A 22,622-nucleotide genomic window follows, 5' to 3' on the forward strand; every position below is an offset into this window, starting at 1 on the left:
AAAAAATTTTATTGAAGTATAGTTGATTTACAATGTTGTGTTTAATTAGACTTCACCTTGAAATTGCAAGTAATAGATATCAAATGAGCTACAAAACCAAATAGTAAACAATATCAATGTTTAGGGATTCATTCTGGGTTCTGGATTACCCCCTTCTATTTAAAAACAATAGTGAGGTTATGTCATAAAAAACCTTCACTATATCTCAGACTTGAAAACCCTCAGAGTCACATACTGTGCCTCTGTCCAACCCAATTATCAAGGCAGTTCTACTGTTCCACAATTAAGGATAAAGAACCACAAAATATTTACAAGCAGATTTCTTTATGAAAAAGTACCCTAACTACAGTCTGAAGTACAGTGGTACCCAGAGCTTGTCCCAAGGTTAATTCGATTTATAAAATATTGCCTCAATCATCATTCAGAGTCTGGAGTACTTTTACTAGAAACTGTATTCAGGTGAGCTCAATGTTTGTGACTCTGGTAACCCTGAGTATTGCATCTGGCCAGAGAAACTTGAAGTCCTGTGAAGAGTTTTAGGATGGCTGGTAGTGAACAGGAAAGGTGGGTCCTTTTCTGCTCCTTCATACTGACAGACTTAATATAGTTAGTCTGCACATTCTCTCCATTAAAAATACCAACTTTCTGTGTATTTACCCACTTTTTTTTTTCTCCTTTTCTTGGCAAATCTTGAACTTCATTGTCCATAAATTCGGTTGGGAGCTGACATCATTAGCTGTCATTTTGATTCTAAGCCAGGACAAGGGTGCACAGCAGGAAGATTCAGTGATCAGAAAATATCCTCTGTGGAAAACCACTTATCAATACATCTTTGTGGGGTTGATCCCCGTTAAGAGACTAACTGCTCATTGGTATTTCATTGACACTGTTTGGGTTAAGTCTTCCACCTCACTTTCACCTAAGCCCCTGTGGCTATTTTGATGCTGCATTAAGGAAGTAAATCAACCAATTTATCAACATGTTACACGGAGAATTGGAGCCAAGACTCTACAGCAAAAATTTGAATTTTATTCTTTTGTTTCTTTTTTTTTCTTTCTATGATAAAAAGAGACAAATAACTCTTCATTAGCTAAAGGGTTTTCATACCATGGTCCTTGCCAAATGATGTAAACCAGCAAGTTTTTACAAATCTCATCCATACCATGGCTCACCCAGTTATGCTTTTTAACGTGAAGCGGCCTTACTGGACAGTGTAACATTTAGTGATGTGCAATTGGTTTCCTCTTACCCTGTCAGCCTGAGAGACAAATCACCCATTCCAATGAGCAAACATCTTTTCCTCCATCAACCTTGCAGTGACCTTGGCATGACTCCTCTCCATTTGGAAGTAATGACACCCGAGTCCCATTAATCTTCTCAGTGATGTTGTCTGGCCTCATGTAATGGTTACCAACCCTTGAGTTGCTCTAAGGAAATGAAGCATTATGCAAATTTGCACTCATTCCACCGAGGTCAACCTTTTCAGTATTTCCACCAAAAGAATAATGCTTCATTCATGCTTACTCCAGCTTATGAATGGTGTCTCTTAGGAGCTGTGCGGCCCTTACTCGTTTGCTCTGTAGCCTGTATGACCTTCCTGTTTGCTCTGTAGCCTGTATGACCTTCCCTGAGAGGACTCCTTTGCAGTGTAATTAGGATGACAGACCCAGTGTTGTAAGTTGATGTCTCACATCAGCATATGTGTTTAGGGTACTGATGGGATTAAGGCTGAAGAAGAAAAAGAAAAAGAGGCTCCTAGCTCTCTGAAAGGCAAGCCTGCCCTCAGCCACAAGTGAGATAAGTAGTTTTCCTTTTACTTCACACTTCCAGAATGGCTAAATGATTGTAAACTGTTAAAGATGAGTGGAAACTTCATTTCCGGGAGGCTTTCGTATAGTTCTGTGATGCCAGGATGAGCAAAATTAATCTGTTCCAGAATGTTGTTTTTCAACCTTTTATAATTAGTCAAAAAAATATTATAAAGCTATGCCCAGCTTTAAGAACAATAGATATTTGACAAGTAATAAGTCATTATTTGCATTTCAAAAAGTCTTCACTTGACTAATTACAGAAAGTTTCTTGAACTCCACAGTGCATCTCTGCATTTATTTACAGATTATTAAATGTTTGACAGGCTGATGGACAGAAAAAGTGAAAATGCAAGTGTTAAAAACCAGTATTAATGGAAGAATAGAAAATATAACACATAAGAGAGTTATAAGGAAGTCAACAGAAGATTATACTCAATTTAAAAATACTGATTTATATACAACTTTAGAGAAACTCAACCCCTGTGTCATAGAGAACCCATATCCAGGTTAACTGCTTTTGCACTGCCGAAACCTATTGACAGATGCCAACCTGGAATAAAGATTAAACACTTTTAGGAATTGTACAGACCAACCTCATGGTATATATTTGGGTAGAAGAATAGATCCATTCTTAGATCCATTGCCTTATCTTCACAGTACTTTCTAAGGCAATAACTCAAATTTTGGCCACAGCCTCAGAATCACCTGGAGGCTTTGCTAAACCACAGCTTGCTATGCCCCACTCCCAGGGTTTGTTTCTTTCTTTTTTTTTTTCCTTCCAATTTTATTGAGATATAATTGACATACAGCACTGTATAAGTTTAAAGTATACAGCACAAATGATGTGACTTACAAACATCATGAAATGATCACCACAATAAGTTTAGTGAACATCCATCATCTCATATTAATAGACAGAACATTAAAGAAATAGAAAAACGATTTTTTCCCTTGTGTTGAGGACTCAGGATTTATCACTCCCAGGGTTTCTGATTTAAAAGGTCTGTGGTGAGGCCCAAGAATTAACATTTCTACAAGTTCCCAGGTACAGCTGATGCTGTTCTAAGGCGGGGCTCCCCAGCCCCCAGGCCGCAGGCCAGTACTGGTCCGTGGCCTGTTAGGACCTGGGCTGCATAACAGGAGGTGAGCGGAGGGCGAGTGAGCAAAAAGCTTCATCTGCCGCTCCCCGTCGCTCCTCATCGCTCGCCTTACCACCTGAATCATTGCCCCCCTTCCCGGTCTGTGAAAAAATTGTCTTCCACGAAACCATTCCCTGGTGCCAAAAAAGGTTGGGGGCTGCTGTTCTAAGGTATTCAGGGAAAGTATTAAAATATACTTCTTTTATAAATGGGATAAATCAATATAAGTGGTGCATTGAACCATCAGAATTCAAGGCATATAATCTGAAAGCATCTTTATTTTGCTTCCCACTGTTACTTTAATATTTATTTGGTGCTGAGAGATCTTCTCTTTCTCATAGATGAAAACCTGAGCAGGTGTAGACTTGCAACACACTCTCGATTGGTCAATTTGTCCAATATTAAGGCTTCCAGGCCAATGCTTTGGCGCTGATAAGAGAATTACCTATATAGGAAAATGTTAAGTGGGCCCAGTCATTCATTCCAGGTAAAAACATAAATAACAGAAGCTTTGAAGGTTCTATGAAAAAACGAAAACAAAAACACAAGCAGACTGGCTGCAGAAATTTTCAGTTATGGAGTATATAACATAGACTTGATGGTGTCCTTTCTCTTCCTTCTGTCTTGTAGAAAGAAGGAAAATATCTCTGAAAGAAGAGAGATGGCATCAGAAACACTCTATAAACAAGGACAGTTACACAAATCATTTCTGGAGCTAAAGTACTTCTGCCTGGTGGCTGAGAGAAACTTTAAGGCCTTTTGTGGTCAAACTAATCAGGAATGTTAGAATGATATACTTTCCCTAGTCAGTGTTTCACCCTATGATAATAACCAAGGGATTGATGATGCGTAAGAGGTAGAGGGAAAGGTACCTGATCTGACCTAGAGTTAGCTGAAATTCATCTGGAGTTCAGGCAAAAAACAAGTCTCTATCTTCCAAAGTATTCCCCAGATATTAGGGAATAAAATCAATATATAGGAAAAATGACAATATAAACCCTGAAACTGGAAATCAAAATTTATGAAGGTAAGACAAAATGATTTAGAAATAAAAATCTCCAGATATTTTCAAGTAAAATAGTCAGAAATAAGAAGCTGGGGGAAGAACTAGGGAATGTAGTTTCATTGTCCTTGCCAACAAACAGACACACTTTGAACTAACTTTTGTTTCCCTGTAAGTCTATATTTTATGTCAGATTTTATGTCAATAAATGTTAAGCCCTACCATGTGCCAGGTGCTTTACCAATAATATCTTATTGAATAATAGAAACAGGTATGTACTAATCAAGGTAATATGAGCAATATAACAATATACCAATATAAATATATAAATAGTATATTAAAATATATTAAAATATACAAAAGTAATACAAGCAATGTCATAATCTTTTTGGCATGCTACAATTTTTTTTCACTCATATTTCAGCCTATTCAGATATTGGTGGGTGGCTTTCCATAGAGTTCTCCTCCAAGCAAGTGACTCAGGGACACAGGCTCTGTGTATTTCATCATTCCCCATGATATGAGGCTTCCTCAGAATTCTGTACTAGCTGCTCTGCATTCCATTAGTCAACAAGTCAGGGGAGAGAGCATGGAGGATCACATGGGCTGTTTCATGGCCAGGTCTGGATGTGGTATACATCATTTCTGTCCATATTATTGCAATGGCCAGAACCCAGTCAAATGCTACTACCTCATTTAAAGGGAGACTGGGAAATATTCTTTCTGTATAGTCAGGTAAAGGAAATGGGATTGGTTAACCTCTACCTAGTCTCTGCCGCAGTATGAGATATTTTACACATAAGGAAATTGAGGCTTCATGGATTTCAGAGAGCTAGGAGTAGGTGTTGGATCCAAGATTTGAAGCCAAGTGTATATGATTTTTAAAAGACCTTTATTTATTTATTTTTTTTGCTGCGCTGCACGGCTTACAGGATCTTAGTTCCCCAACCAGGGATTGAATCTGCACTCTCGGCAGTGAAAGCGTGGAGTCCTAACCACTGGACCGCCCTGGAATTCCCAAAAGTACATATTTTCCAACATTGCCTTATCAATCAACAACTGAAAAATATGCTCATAATGTTCTAGGTCTTCCTGGAAGTATATATGGCAGAGGGAGTGGAGTATAGCATATGATGATGAGGATAGGAAACAATTATTGATATGGGATTTATTGAAGCTTCTGTTACTAACCCTCTTGAATTGTGTAAAGAATAGACTAAGTTGGTGAAGGCGCAAGGAGATTAGATTCGTGGAAGGCTGTCCTCAATATTTATTGCTGCCTTAACCCACCTAGAAAACTGGTTACTGTCTGGAATAACAATTAGAGGATGTGTCTCTGGCTGCTTTGTTATACTTGCTATCTTCCTTTCAACAGTTGTTTGACAGTATTTTTTTTTTTTATTGCTTTTCATTCTTCCTCCTTTTATTGCACTGCCACTGGATGGATATACAGCAATACTTTAGCATATGCCAAAGCATCACTGCTGGATGCAAATCAAAGTTGCCAAAGGCAGCCAAAGTACCACAGGCAGATATATAGCTTAATGTCTACTACTCAGTACCATGCCATATGTTTTTTCCAAAAGTCAGGTATTTGTTGCCAGCTCTCTTGTATCTGGGCTAGCATCACAGAGATGGAGAGTTTAGGAATTTCCAGGCTATGAGAGCCACATGATCAAATTTATACCTTAGTCAAAGCAGGAAGGAGGCAGCATTTGTCCTCTGCCTTTCAGTTTCCTTTCCTTCATTCCTTTCCAGCACTGTTTTCTTCAACCAAAACCCCATCATTTCAGTTTCTACTGCTGTTATCCCTCCTAAGAGGGCCTCATAGTTACTTATACGTTAGTATAAATTAATTTAGTGCTTTTATACCTCCTGGAAGCATTCGTGTTTTAAAAGTTGGTCAGTCTTGTTTCTTATAGTTCTATGGGTCAGCAATTCTGAAACTACTTTATGTGTATGCTAGGGATGAACAAATAAGGAAATATACTGTAGATAACAAAATCCAGATTTCTCATTAGTGGTAAAAGAAATTATAAATAAGCAAAGGGGGAATGCTAGAAGGAATTCTGTGGTGCTGTATTGGAAATTAGATAGGTAGGTAGGTATGTAGGTAGGCAGATAGATAGATAGATACGTATATAAACTTTCCTAGGATAGATATGTATATAAAATTTCCTAGCTATCAGTATATAGACAGAGAGGGCCTTCTAAGAGGGATATCACAGTAGCAATAAGTATACCGAGCACACAGATCATGGTTTCTAAATACAACTCTCCAATAAAAGGGATCAGGGATCCTTGGAGAAATGTTTGATTCTAGAGCTACGTTAGGAAAAATACAAGATGATCTTGGTGCCAAGAATTTAGGTGTTCTTTTTAAAAAAATGATGGTTTTAGGTTAAAAGGACACAGTAGTCAACCCAAAAGAGTGTCCAGTAGCCAAAGTTGGACAATTTAAACAGAAAATAAATGATGATAGTATTATATCCAAAAAAATAAAATAAATATCAATGCATCCTTAATGATATAAATAAATGATTGGTCTGTATCCTGGCTGTGGTGGGGTTACACAAATCTATACATACAATAAAATTTCATAGAACTACACACACACGAGAGAGAGAATATAAAAACTAGTGAAGCAACTATGCTCCAATAAAAATTAATAAAAAAAACGAGTGCAATCCAATAAATTTTATAGTTAACAGTATATTTTGTACCAATGTCAGTTTCCTGGTTTTGGTACTCTACTATGCTTATGTAAGATACTATCTTTGGAAGAAGGTTACATGGAAAGTCACTGTACTATTTTTGTAACTTCTTGTGAGTCTAAAATAATTTCAAATAAAAATTTTTATTAAAAAATAATTAAATAAATAGAGGAGAAGGAACAAATCTCCCTTACAGAAGAATTTCAAGTAAGAAATATGCAAGTAACGATAGAAATCATTAGAATACTATAGTAATAATTGCTACAGGCAAAATTCACTGGTAAATATCCAAATTAGTAAGCAAAAGTTTAAGAAGAAACAAAGTATTCACATAGCCTCAAACTATCTCCCCATAAATATATATTCATTACAAAGAAAAAAGAATAGTAAATTCATAGTGACAGACACCATCTTAACCAAGCAATCAAGATTAACATTATGTACCTCTTGATATGATGCACTGAGAAGGGCACAATGCCTCCATGGTGTTCTTTCTAAAAACTCATAAATTCAGTCTAATCATTAGAAAACATCATATAAATCTAAACTGAGGGCTTGCCTGAGCAGCACTTTACAAAATACCTCACCAATATTCTTCAAAACGTCAGGGTCATAAAAGAAAAGACCAAGTAACTATCACAGACTATAGGATAATAAGGAGACATCATGACTAAATGTATTGTGAATTTTTTTGTTCTAGTTCTATGAAAAATGCCATTGGTAGTTTCATAGGGAATGCATTGAATCCATAGATTGCTTTGGGTAATATAGTCATTTTCACAATGTTGATTCTTCCAATCCAAGAACATGGTATATCTCTCCATCTGTTTGTATCATCTTTAATTACTTTCATCAGTGTCTTATAGTTTTCTGCATACAGGTCTTTTGTCTCCTTAGGTAGGTTTATTCCTAGGTATTTTATCCTTTTTGTTGCCGTGGTAAATGGGAGTGTTTCCATAATTTCTCTTTCAGATTTTTCATCATTAGTGTATAGGAATGCAAGAGATTTCTGTGCATAAATTTTGTATCCTGCTACTTTACCAAATTCATTGATTAGCACTAGTAGTATTCCGGTAGCACCTTTAGGATTCTCTAGGTATAATATCATGTCATCTGCAAACAGTGACAGTTTTAGTTCTTCTTTTCTGATTTGGATTCCTTTTATTTCTTTTTTTCTCTGATTGCTGTGGCTAAAACTTCCAAAACTATGTTGAATAATAGTGGTGAGAGTGGGCAACCTTGTCTTTTTCCTGATCTTAGTAGAAATGCTTTCAGTTTTTCACCACTGAAAACAATGTTGGCTGTGGGTTTGTCATATATGGCCTTTATTATGTGGAGATAAGTTCCCTTTATGCCTACTGTCTGGAGGGTTTTTATCATAAATCGGTGTTGAATTTTGTCAAAAGCTTTTTGTGCATCTATTGAGATGATCATATGGTTTTTATCCTTCAATTTGTTAATATGGGGTATCACATAGACTGATTTGCATATAGTGAAGAATCCTCACATTCCTGGGATAAACCCCACTTCATCATGGTGTATGACCCTTTTAATGTGCAGTTGGATTCTGTTTGCTAGCATTTTGTTGAGGATTTTTGCATCTATGTTCATCAGTGATATTGGCCTGTAGCTTTCTTTGTGACATCTTTGTCTGGTTTTGGTATCTGGGTGATGCTGGCCTTGTAGAATGAGTTTTGGAGTGTTCTTCCCTCTGCTATATTTTTGAAGAGTTTGCGAAGGATAGGTGTTAACTCTTCTCTAAATGTTTGATAGAATTTGCCTGTGAATCCACCTGGTCCTGGGCTTTTGTTTGTTGGAAGAATTTTAATCACAGTTTCAATTTCAGTGCTTGTGATTGGTCTGTTTATATTTTTTATTTCTTACAGGTTCTGTCTCGGAAGGTTGTGCTTTTCTAAGAATTTGTCCACTTCTTCCAGGTTGTCCATTTTATTGGCATATAGCTGTTTGTAGTAATCTCTCATGATCCTTTGTATTACTGCAGTGTCAGTTGTTACTTCTCATTTTTCATTTCTAATTCTGTTGATTTGAGTCTTCTCTCTTTTTTTCTTGATGAATCTGGTTAATGGTCTATGAATTTTGTTTATCTTCTCAAAGAACCAGCTTTTGGTTTTATTGATCTTTGCTATTGTTTCCTGCATTTTTTTTTTCATTTATTTCTGATCTGATCTTTATGATTTCTTTCCTTCTGCGAACGTTAGTTTTTTTCAATTCTTCTTTCTCTAATTGCTTTAGGTGTAAGTTTAGGTTGTTTATTTCAGATGTTTATTGTTTCTTGAGGTAGGATTGTATTGTTATAAACTTCCCTCTTAGAACTGCTTTTGCTACATCCCATAGGTTTTGGGTCGTCGTGTTTTCATTGTCATTTGTTTCTAGGTATTTTTGATTTCCTCTTTGATTTCTTCAGTGATCTCTTGGTTATTTACTAGCATATTGTTTAGCGTCCATGTGTTTGTATTTTTTAGTTTATTTCCTGTAATTGATATCTAGTCTCATAGCATTGTGATCGGAAAAGATACTTGATATGATTTCAATTTTCTTAAATTTACCAAGGCTTGATTTGTGACCCAAGATATGATCTATCCTGGAGAATGTTTCATGAGCAGTTGAGGAGAAAGTGTATTCTGTTTTCTTTGAATGGAATGTCCTATAAAAATAAACTCCATCTTGTTTAATGTGTCATTTAAAGCTTGTGTTTCTTTATTTATTTTCATTTTGGATGATCTGTCCATTGGTCAAAGTGGGCTGTTAAAGTCTCCTACGATGATTGTGTTTCTGTCGATTTCCCCTTTTATGGCTGCTAGTATTTGCCTTATGTATTGAGGTGCTCCTATGTTGGGTGCATAAATATTTACAATTGTTATATCTTCTTCTTGGATTGATCCCTTGATAATTATACAGTGTCCTTCTTTGTCTCTTGTAATAATCTTTATTTTAAAGTCTATTTTGTCTGATATGAGAATTGCTACTCCAGCTTTCTTTTGATTTCCATTTGCATGGAATATCTTTTTCCATCCCCTCACTTTCAGTCTGTGTGTGTCCCTAGTCTGAAGTGGGTCTCTTGTAGACAGCATATATATGGGTCTTGTTTTTGTATCCATTCAGCCAGTCTATATCTTTCGGATTGAGCCTTTAATCTATTTACATTTAAGGTAATTATCGATATGTATGTTCCTATTACCATTTTCTTAATTGTTTGGGGTTTGTTTTTGTAAGTCTTTTCCTTCTCTTGTATTTCCTGCCTAGAGAAGTTCCTTTAGCATTTACTGTAAAGCTGGTTTGGTGGTGCTGAATTCTTTTAGCTTTTGTTTGTCTGTAAAGGTTTTAATTTCTCCGTGGAATCTGAATGAGATCCTTGCTGGGTAGCGTAATCTTGGTTGTAGGCTTTTCCCTTTCATCACTTTAAATATGTCCTGCCACTCCCTTCTTGCTTGCAGAGTTTCTGCTGAAAGCTCAGCTGTTAACCTTATGGGGATTCCCTTGTATGTTATTTGTTGCTTTTCCCTTGCTGCTTTTAATATTTTGTATTTAATTTTTGATATTTTGATTAATATATGTCTTTGCATATTTTTCCTTGAATTTATCCTGTGTGGGACTCTCTGTGCTTCCTGGACTTGATTGACGATTTCCTTTCCCATATTAGGGAAGTTTTCAACTATAATCTCTTCAAATATTTTCTCAGTCCCTTTCTTTCTCTCTTCTTTTTCTGAGACCCCTATAATTCAAATGTTGGTGCATTTAACGTTGTTCCAGAGGTCTCTGAGACTCTCCTCAAGTCTTTTCATTTTTTTTTCTTTATTCTGCTCTGTGGTAGTTATTTCCACTATTTTATCTTCCAGGTCACTTATCCGTTCTTTTGCCTCAGTTATTCTGTTATTGATTACTTCTAGAGAATTTTTGATTTCATTTATTGTGTTGTTCATCATTGTTTGTTTGCTGTTTAGTTCTTCTAGGTCCTTGTTAAAAGTTTCTTGTATTTTCTCCATTCTATTTCCAAGATTTTGGATCATCTTTACTATCATTGCTCTGGATTCTTTTTCAGGTAGACTGCCTATTTCCTCTTCATTTGTTTGGTCTGGTGAGTTTTTACTTTGCTTTTTCATCTGCTGTGTATTTCTCTGTCTTCTCATTTTGGTTAACTTACTGTGTCTGGGGTCTCCTTTTTGCAGGCTTCAGGTTCATAGTTCCCATCATTTTTGGTGTCTGCCCCCAGTGGTTAAGGTTGGTTCAGTGGGTTGTGTAGGCTTCCTGGTGGAGGGGACTGGTGCTTGTGTTCCTGTGGATGAGGCTGAATCTTGTCCTTCTGGTGGGCAGGACCGCATCCGGTGGTGTGTTTTGAGATGTATGTGAACTTAGTATGATTTTAGGCAGCCTCTCTGCTAATGGGTGGGGTTGTGTTCCTTTCTTGCTAGTTGTTTGGCATGGGGTGTCTAGCACTGGAGCTTGCTGGTCATTGAGTGGAGCTGGGTCTTAGCATTGAGACGGACGTCTCTGGGAGAGCTCTCACTGATTGATATTACATGGGGCTGGGAGGTCTCTGGTGGTCCAGTGTCCTGAACTCAGCTGTCCCACCTCAGAGGCTCAGGCCTGACACCGGCCAGAGCACAAAGACCCTGTCAGCCATATGGCAGTTTTGCAGTTCAACCAAGTCTCTTCTCTGGATCTGATTCCCTGCCAGGCTTATCTTGGGCAGCCACAAGAGAAGATCTCCAAACCTGTTACCAAACCAGGTTGCTCTTGCCGACATCCCACAAGCCAAAACGCTGAGATGTAGAGGTTTGCAGCAAAGAGAGGGTTTATTTTTAGTTTACTAAGACTCATATTTTATGTGACTTAGGACATTTGTAATTACCAGGTTCTGGATTCTTGGAAGCTTGGGTGTCATTAATTGCAGAAGTAGTCATTAATATTAACAATCTTTTTTTAATTTAAAAAAGAGCTGTGCTGCTATTATTTTTTTAATATAACAGACTATGAATATGTTTTCAGTTATTTGATATACTCTATTTTGAGGAACATGGGATGATGATAGAGACACCAAGATGCCATTTACAGCTGTAATTTCTTTCAGTATTATCTGCTTTCAGAAGTTGTTGACACACAAGAATGATATATGTATCAGGATCCCTTTTCAACAGTCAAACGATTTGAAGTCTATCCCTCCAGTATCTTTTTAAAAAAATTGCAACTCTTTGAGAAAATACGGGTGCACACATGGTTTTATAGAGTGCCTACAGTAACTCTGTGACCCCCAAGGGATCGTCTGCTCACAGTTTAGAACCACTGCCATATTAGAGTTCATGTATGTTTCATCTACCACCTCTGGGTATGCTTCTTGTTTTTGTCAACAGAAGACTGTACAACCATTTAGTAGTCTGGGTCATGAATGGTTAGGCACAAGGAAAAATTAATAATAGCTAACACTGATTCAGTGCTTGTTATGTGCCAGATATTTTACATGTATTAACTCATTTAACCCTCACAACAATGCTATGAGGTAAGTTCTCTGAATAATATCTTCACTTTTTTTCAGATAGGGGAACTGAGGCACAAAGAATTTAAGTAATCATCACATAGCTAGTAAGTGGGAAAAGTTGAGATTGGAACTGGCAGTCTGGCCCATCTCTTCATCACTGTACAATACTACCTGTCAGCAGCATGCGTAGTCAGGCGCCAGATGATAAGCAAAAGACAAAGACGTGTTCTAGTTGCATCTAAGCCACTTCAAATTCATTTTGAAGGGAGGCAATATATAAGGGTCCAGGAGGCCCAGGTAGTATCTGAAACATCTGCAAAGCAGTATTAGGAACTAAAGTTGAAGAAGAAATGCAGGACAGCATATAGGAGTCTGTGATTGTAGCAATCCAGTAAGGTTTTTAATTGTAGCAAATCCAAAGGGATTATTAATAATTGTTCAGTGTTGTTTCAACGTTTGCTGGAATGCTTCTGATGCCTTCAAAAATCAACTGCTGACTATATATGCCTGGCTTTTTACATACTTACTTAATACTCACAACTGCCCTAGGAGGTTAATACTATTTTGACCTATTTTACAGATGGCAAAACTGAGACTATAAAGAACTTACCCAAGATTATACAGCTAAGTAAGTTGCATAACTGGGTTTTCAGCCTAATTTTTTTAGACTTCAAAACCTATGTACTATCATATTATACTACTTTTTATGTCAAAACATTTCAGATCTCCCTCCTCAGTGCTTTTATATTTGAAAGGCCCTCACTAGTTTTTGACTAGGTTCACTCTCTTCCTAGTAGCCTCTTATGGAATACATTCTTGAAAAGATGGGGGAAATCCTAGAGGAATGTTAAGTCTCTAGAGACTTGGATAAGAAGGCCCCAGGCCTAACCATTGTCATTCCAAGGGAATAAGAAAGCTCTGGTTCCCAGGAGCAGGAGCCCTTATACTTTCACCATCTGGTCTTTTATTGTGCCTGAGTAGATCATGTCCCCCAAATTATCCTGATTTTCTTTACTATCTCAATAACCGAAACCATATTCTGATCCTATGCACATGTCTATTTTCAGCCTGTACTACCTTTATAAGCCATTATTTCCAAAAGCTTACTCCCTGTTGTGTGATAACAGTAATAGCTCGTTGATCTGGCAACACTGGGGGAAGGTCTATTCTTGATCTGCTGAAAACTAGCTCTTTCCTATCTCTGTTGATTTTAGTGAGGTTGACATTTGTTTTTGTTTTTCGAACTCCCAATTTTATAAAACTCTAATATCTGATTTTAAAGAAGTCAAATAAAGGTCCAGTAGTATTTTAAAATTCAGAGAACCTTCATATAGGGCCATTATTCTTCATCCTGATCTAACTATAATCAGGCTCTTAATCAAAAGGCTTGGCGTTTTTAAATGTCTATGCTCCATCTGCTCATAATGTGGGCAGTAAAATAGACTTTTGATGCTTGTTACTGTAGGTTGCCTTGTGCTCCAGTAAATACGAGCGTAATTAAATATATAACCAAGTTTTTGAATCAAATCCAAACTGTTAATAATTTGCCAGACTAGCATTATGCCCATTAAGGAAATTAGAAGATTCAATCTGTACTTTAACTTGGAAGTAAACATTGCAAAGCCATTCTCCAATTTCCTGTTATTTTCTTTTAACCATTCTGCAGTTGAAGTATGGGATCAGATGGCCTTCTCCCTGGTGAGGTGAAAGACTAGGTTAAATAATAGATACTTTATGGGAAAAATCCATTACCCTCCCCTCTTCCCTTCCCTTCAGTGAAGTTTAGAGGTCTTATACTCTTGGGTTTGTGCCTTATTTCCACAGGATGATAAAATAAGGAGACCATCCTTTCTCAAGTTGATAACAGGCATTTCTATAATCTGTTGAAACTTTTCAATGCAGAGGCAGTAAAAGTGAATGCAGTGGTATAAGCAGAGAAGAAGGGTATGATTCCCTTTGTATCCCCTCACTGGGCACTGCTACTAAGACTGAACCTGGGCACACATCACTGAGAGGCAAAACAGTCTACTTTTGAAGAATACAGGCTGTAGTGTTAACTGATCAAATCACAGCTCTATCACTCCCCAGGTTTGCTGTCTGGGGCAAGTTATGGAACCCCCTTCAAAGCCATAGTTTTATAATCTGTAAAATAGAAAAATAACAGTATCTATACCATAGGATTGTTCTGAGGATTAAATAAGGTAACCCATGTAAAGTATTACAATGTCTGACATATCGTAGGTGAACAATAAATATTAATTACTATTATAAATGTATTTTTAAGTACTATTATCATTGAAGAAGGAAGAGAAGGAGAAGAGAGTATTAAGGCAAGGACACCATCTTGCTGCCCTTTCATTTCCATATTTTCCCCCATGAAAGAGAGGAACAAAGGTACGCATCTCACATAGCAGCATAGCAGAAGCATCGTGGAATGTGGAAAGTAGACATTCTTTTTTTTTTGGTAAATTTATTTAATTATTTATTTTTATTTATTTATTTTTGGCTGTCTTGGGTCTTTATTCCTGTGCATGGGCTTTCTCTAGTTGTGATGAGCAGGGGCTACTCTTTGTTGCGATGTGCAGGCTTCTCATTGCAGGGGCTTCTCTTGTTGCGGAGCACGGGCTCTAGGCACGTGGGCTTCAGTAGTTGTGGCAAGTGGGCTCAGTAGTTGTGGCTTTTGGGCTCCAGAGCACAGGCTCAGTAGTTGTTGTGCACGGGCTTACTTGCTCTGCGGCATATGGGATCTTCCTGGATCAGGGTTCGAACCAGTGTCCCCTGCATTGGCAGGAGGATTCTTTTTTTTTTTTTTTTTTTTGCGGTACGTGGACCTCTCACTGTTGTGGCCTCTCTCGCTGCGGAGCACAGGCTCCAGATGTGCAGGCTCAGCGGCCATGGCTCACGGGCCCAGCCGCTCAGCGGCATGTGGGATCTTCCCGGACCAGGGCACGAACCCGTGTCTCCTGCATCGGCAGGCAGATTCTTAACCACTGCACCACCAGGGAAGTCCTGAAAGTAGACATTCTTGACAGTGTGTAGCCAGACACCATGTTACTCTAAAACCAAGTGTAAGATAAGTAAGAGTATGCAGGCCCTGGCACACCTGCACTTGCACTCACATGCTACGATCAGAGTCTTCTTTCTAAAGAGTAAACCTCACCCCTCTTTGAAACCATATAATGGCTTTTCATTACCCTTAGGCTAGAGGTGAACCTCCTTCATGCTGCTCATAGATGATCTGTCCTTTGTCTACCTCTCAACCTCATATCATTCTTGTCTTCCCTCTCTGCTCCAGCTGCTTTAACGTTATTTCATTTCTTTTAATGTGTCTGCTAACCTTTGTACACGTTGCTGCAGCTTTAAATACTGTCTCCCTATTCATGGCCAAGCTAACCATGACTTATGCTTCAAGCTCAGCTTAAATGACTTCTTCAGGGTAGGCTTCCTTGACCTCCTAGACTAAGGTATCACACTCATAGATATGTTGTGACAGCATAATGTACACCTCTATTTTTATTTATTTATTTATTTTTTGCATTACGCGGGCCTCTCACTGATGCGGCCCCTCCTGCTGCGGAGCACAGGCTCCGGACGCGCAGGCTCAGCGGCCATGGCTCATGGGCCCAGGCGCTCCGCGGCATGTGGGATCTTCCCGGACCGGGCCACGAACCTGTGTCCCCTGCATCAGCAGGCGGACTCCCAACCACTGAGCCACCAGGGAAGCCCCATGTACACCTCTATTTTTGAAGCATATACCAAAACTTGTTATTTGGGAGAACATTGTTCTCCCAAAATTCATATGTTGAAGCCCTAACCTTCAATGTGACTGTTTGGAGATATGACCTTCAAGAAGGTAATTAAGGTTAAATAAGGTCATAAGGGTGGGTGGGGCCCTAAACTAATAGGACTAGTGTCCTTATAAGAAGAAGAGATACAAGAGTGCATTCTCTCTTTCTCTCTCTCCCTCTCCATGTGCACAGAGGAAAGGCCATGGGATGACACAGCAACAAGGCAGCTGTCTATAAGTTAAGGAGAGAGGCCTCACCAGAAACCAGTCCTTTTAGCATCTTGATTTTGAACTCTAGTCTCCAGAACTGTGAGAAAATAAATTTCTGTTGTAAGCCACCCAGTCTGTGGTACAGGTATACCTCAGAGATATCTTGCAGTTGGTTCTAGACCACAGGAATAAAGTGAATATCACAATAATGCAAGTCACACAAGTTTTTTGTTGTACCAGTGCATGTAAAATTTATTTTTACACTGCAGTCTATTAAGTGTGCGATAGCATTATGTCTAAAAAAATGTACATACTTTAATTTAAAAGTACTTAATTGGAAAAAAATGCCAACCATCATCTGACAACAGAGGGTTGCCACAAATTTTCAATTTGTAAAAACTGGAATATCTGTGAAGCACAGTAAAACAAGGTGTGCCTGTATCTTACTATGTCAGCCCAACCTGACTAAAACAAAATTTTAGTATTCTAATTGTTTAATTACTTAATGGCTGCTTTTTCTGATTGCTTTAGGTCCTTATGAGCCAGGGATGTCTGCATTATTCTGTATCCCTCAAGGGCCTATCAGAACACTTGGCAGATAGTAGGTTCTCAATAAATATTCAATAAATGAGATGCTAATCCCCCCTTTTTTTTCCTTCGAAAACTATGGAGTCATTAGAGAACATAATTAATGAACAGTCTCTTGTTCATTGCTATATGCCAAGCTTACCTAACAAAGGACAGTTCATTCATTTGCACATTTATCAAATATATATTAAGAGCAAGATGCAAACCTGTGATAACCAGAGAAGAAAACCAGAGCATAAGTTTTTGATCATGACCTTTTGCTATGCTTCTTTTCTGACAAAACCCAAACAAAGACAAACAAAAATACATTTTCATTATTTTTTACATGATGATCATGTGGGTTCCCAGAGGTTAAATACTGTGGAAATATTATGTTCTGAAATTGCCAGCATTAATTTTAATTTTGAAAAGGCCTTTTAATATGGATGAATGATATTTCCTTATAGATATCTTTAACAGACTAGGATTTAGATTTAAATTTAGATAGTTTGGCTGGAATATCAGCTTCTTATTTACTCCTAATTTACAAAAATAATAGAATGTCTTTCCTGGAAATAGTGTGTGGGTACTTGGTAATGCTGCCCATCCTCCACTGTCCTTCTTATATTAGCTCTTGTCACCATCAAGAAGAAAATAAATAAATCACCTTATTAAGAATAATGATATCTTTAATGGCTTCCCAGCTCTGTTGGTAACGAGGAGATGCTTTCTGCAGCAGAGAATAAAATGCAACCTGTGAATCTGTGACTACCTACTGCATTTTACGTGATTTAGTGATGCACTTAATGAGCATTTTCACTACGGTGTGTTCCAGAACTCCCTGTGCAGGTTTTTGAGATTTAAAAACCTACTTTTGGACGATTTCAATTTCAGCGTGCTCAAATCTTTTCACACCATTTATCAGGAAAGATGGGATGTTTGCACTGTCGTTTTTCCTCTGTGATTTGTTATCCTTTTTGTCTCTTTCCTGTAATGCAGATTTGGCAGATAAGGAGCAACCAAAGGCCAAGTATCTACTCAAAGTAGCTAGACCTCTATTAATGAAGAGGATGCATTCCAATGATAGATTTTGTTGTCAGAAGCTTTGCTAACAGAAGTAATACTATTTAAGAGATCTGGGATACAGCATCCTAGCTCCACGTTGCCATGGTAGTGCTGCTTCCTATCTCTTGGAGCTCAGTGACCCACCCCAGGGACTCCTGTCTCTCTTGGAATAATATGCTGATCCCTATTAACACACAATTGCTATTTTTTTCATTCAGGGCCCAGATACGTGGCCCTCCGTTCTGCTGGGTTCAGGTCTTATACTTCAGAGAGTGTTTACTCCTTCCTCATAAGTTATTATCACCTCTAACTCTTTGCTAGAGTCCTTCTGATCCCGGGTGAATTTTTTTTTTTTTTTTTGAGCACAGGCTCCAGACACGCAGGCCCAGCGGCCATGGCCCACGGGCCCAGCCTCTCTGCGGCATGTGGGATCCTCCCGGACCGGGGCACGAACCCGTGTCCCCTGCAACGGCAGGTGGACTCCCAACCACTGTACCACCAGGGAAGCCCCCAGGTGAATTTTTTTATGATTAAATTTGACCTCTGAAGATTTGTTAATTAAAGTATCATGGTATATGGCTAGACTCTTTAAACTTGGAAAACATTATCAGACCTTGTCTTTCCTTAGAAAAATATTCCATTAGAAACATTCTGTTTCATTATTTATATGGTCTAGTGCAAGAAGAGGCAGGATTAAAATGGCAGATCGCAGAGTATTTCATATTCCTTTCATTTTTCAATCTACATAAAAGAGGAACATAAAAGCCAGAAAGTTCCTATTTTTATGATATAGGGAAGGTCACTTCTTATCAGTCATTTTGAGGATCAAGCTAATCTGTCTCAGGTGATAATCCTATACTATTACCACTCTGATGGGTTATGTGTGCCGATAGTATTGGAGATGATCTAAGACCCTTGCATAGCAGGAGATTTTTGGATTGAAGAAATAATTGCTGAGTGTGTCTTTAGCTACTAGTAAAATATAGCTAAGGTAAAAACTGTAGGGTAACAATGTGGGGAAAGAAATGGGGGCATAAGTATGGGTTCTGGAGTCAGGCAGAACTGGGATTGAATCCTAATTCCTCCTCTTACCAGTTGTGTGATCTTCAACAAAATACTTAGTTTCTCTGAACCTCAGTTTCTGTCAAGATTATTTGCTTTTCCTCCACGTTCAAAGTCTCTGTATGCTCAGAGGAAGGTCTATTACATTCCTGGCTTCAAGCCCCATCCCTGTTATTTTTCGTGGAGCTGCAGGGCGTTTCCTAATTGGTTTGTCTGGAAGAGAAGCAGGATATTTATAACTCAACTTATCCTCTTTTCCTTTCTCTTGAGAAACCAGCTGGCTACAAGGAGCACATATTCTGTTCTGCTCCTTCATGCTGTAGGGGGTCTAAGTGGCAGGAAAAGCCTGCGGTGTTCCAGTGATGCCCGTGACTGATTGTATATCTCATAACGCCCAGTTTTAGGTGTTGAGTCTGTCTAATTTTCTTGTTCAGTATTATGAACCCTATTTGTCCACATATATAAACCACACTAATTTATTTCTAATTGTTTTATTAGTAAAGGTAAAATTTTATTCTCCTATACTGATCTCTGTGATCTCAATTACATCAGAACAAAGGCATGGAAAAGAGATCCTGTTTCCTGGGTGCCTTCATTTACCCTAATAGGTTGTCATGAGAATTAGACTAGACAATGTAAGTAAGTAAAATGTGAATAAAGTGACTTGCACATTTTAGCTGATTCATAAATGCTACCTCTTGATCATGCCGGTAATTATAGGTATGCAGAGTTCTTTCATTGAACTTAATGGGAATGTTGCAAAATTACCTTGGATCAAGCATCATTGAAATAGAATGTATCATTCTATTAATTCAGGACTATTTGCGTCTATAAATGTTTCGAGAAAACCATAGGACAAGGGTTTGAGGGAAAACTAGGATGCATCATTACAAGGACTTAATCTTTATATCCTAATGCCTTACAATCATAAACTTTTTTCAACTAGAAAGATTTGGATCATCTGGTCTGATACCTCATTTTACAGAAGCAGAAACTGAAGCCAAGGTAATTTAAGAGATTTCCTTAAAGTTATACAGATACTAGCAGATGAGAATTATAATTCATATCTTTCCATTGCACTCTGCAGATAAGAAAGGGACCATAAATCAGCTACTAGAAAAGTTTAGTTTTAAACTTCCTGGCACTGGTTGCCTTAGAACAAGCTTGAAAATGTTGATCTAAATGAACACTTATTTCTGAGGAAAGGTCTACCACCCTTCTGGATCAGGGGCCCTATGGTGGTAAATATCAATTGAACACATCCTGGTAATGGTGAGCATACATATTTTTATAGTCTTGGGACCCATAATCTCCCTTAACACACAGAACATTCATAATTACTAAGAAATCACACTGTGAGAATTATGCCTTTTATTTTTCCACGGGATCCTGGCCCAGCTCCCCTGCTGGCTTAGCTGACTCTAGCCTCGTGACCTTTCATCATGTATGTAAAAACTTCAGAAAAAACCTCGCTTGGCTTCACTAAACTAATGATCAGCTGAAAAACAACCCCCCCCAAAACCTCAAAAGAACAAAAACAACTCTACTTCTGATGCCTATCAGCATCCCTGGACAAATGTACTTGTCACCCAAGGAGAGGATGCTGCAGATTACCGCAACAAGCCTAAATCTAACATGGCTCAAGAGGCAAAGCAAAATGACAATGATAGGTGGTAAACCTGACATTTAAAAACCCTCTGATATTTTTGAAAACTGGTCTCCTGCCATTTCCTTCTCAGCAGACAGAAGCACAGAGCCATCAATCTGCCTTTAAATGCATATTTAAGGGAACGTAGCTACTTACTTATATTTAGTTTGTTTTTTCTTCAAATTGGAGAGCAGAAATGTTTTTCTTTCCAAAGTGATTATTTGTGGTACAAATGGATCTAAATCTGTAAGCATTAATACCCGCCGTTCATTACAAATCACACATTTCCCTAAGTGGGAGAAGACTATTCTAACAGTGTATTCTTTGTTCATTATGGCTTCATACCAGAAATGGTGGACTGTTGAGCTATGCAACTTGGCAAAATCTGTTGTATGTTAGAAACAAAATACCTAAATATTTAAACATTTCCAGACTGACAAGACTCTAGGCAGGGAGAAAAAACTCATTCCTTATGATGCCAAGTCAAGCCACAAGGTAGGTTAGCCTTATTCCTAGAGGAGAGCATTAAGAAAAATCAAAATATTAGATGTCATACTTATTACTTATGTGTAATTGTTCCATTCTGTCTTTAACAGAAAGCAAAGGGATTGGATCCTATTTCAATGACCCGCCTGCTCACATCCAGTTTTATATTGTAAGGCTAGTCCTACATCCAGGCAGATAGCCTGGAGCACTACTTCTTTGCTGTACTAGAAACAAAGAATTCTATTTGAGCGAGAAATTCTCTATAAAAGATACATTCAAAAGCCTCTGCTCTTAGTAAGAAATCTATACTTACGGGCTCAGAGAACCTTAAAGCTGAAAAGGATCTGAGAAAACATCTAGTCCACCTGCTCATTTTTCTATGTTGGGAAACTGAAGTCCAAATAGGGGAAGGGATTTGTCCATGGTGACAGTCAGTGGCAGGAGTGGGATTAAAAACCTAGGTCTTTTGATTCTTAGTCCTGGAGTCTTTTCATTAAATGTATGTTGATTCTCTTCCCCTTAGAAAGGAAATACACCATGGTTGTTATGAACATAGACTCGAGGGTTAAAGTACATGAGTTGGGCTCCTTATTTTGTCCCCTTGCCGATGTGTGATTTAGGACAAATCACTTAGACTTTGCTCCTCATTTTTCTCATTGTAAAATGGTGATAATAATAGTGCTCATTTCATAGGATTCTTGTTAGTATTAAATGCCTCGAATAATGGAAAGCACTTAGGGAGGGGTCTAGCACATAGTAAGCTGTCAAGATTGTTTGATAGTATTTTCATATTACACTATTAAGATAATTGGTTTAATAAAGATAGCCTTTTTTGACAAGATATTTAAGAACAATACGTGCTCTTTGAGAAAGAAGGGATCACTGGAAATGTCAACAGAACAGCTAAGAAAAGTACCAGTGGATTAGCAGAACTCCATTATATAAAGTCTAAAATCTTCATGGCTACATCTGGTCTCTCAAGACATACCTGATATCAGAAAGGGAGCATTACTGCTTCTACACAGTTCTCAAACTAATTACGCCTGGTTAATGTTTCTGATACAGTCTCAAATAGTGCATTTTTATTGACACAGAGGTATCCACACTAGTGGATATGCCAATATCACTTGAAACTGTGAGACCTGTTACTGGTCCATAATGAGATACAGAGCTTACACCAATGTATGAATCAACTATGTCACTAAACACACACACACACACACACATATGAATATATATATGATGTATATAAAAGAATATATATATGGGGCGATACACACACACACACACACATATGAATATATATATGATGTATATAAAAGAATATATATATGGGGCGATACACACACACACACACACACACACACACACACACACACACACATGCAATTGCAGTAAGACTCTTTTGATGTTGGAAGCAGTGCATTGCTTCACATTCTGGCACAACACTCCAAATTTCTAGGTGGACCAGTAAAGAGTTTGTAGACTGACACCAATCTATTGATTAGCACTGGCCTTCAGAGCACACTTTGACCAGCACTGACCTAGACCATGATGTTTAGGGTACTCTAGCAACAAACTCCTCCTTTAATTTTATTGGCTCTATCTAAAGCACTCGGCAGCCACCTAGCCTTCC

Source organism: Grampus griseus (assembly GCF_964374135.1).
Source record: "Grampus griseus genome assembly, chromosome: X".
Classification (NCBI taxonomy): domain Eukaryota; kingdom Metazoa; phylum Chordata; class Mammalia; order Artiodactyla; family Delphinidae; genus Grampus; species Grampus griseus.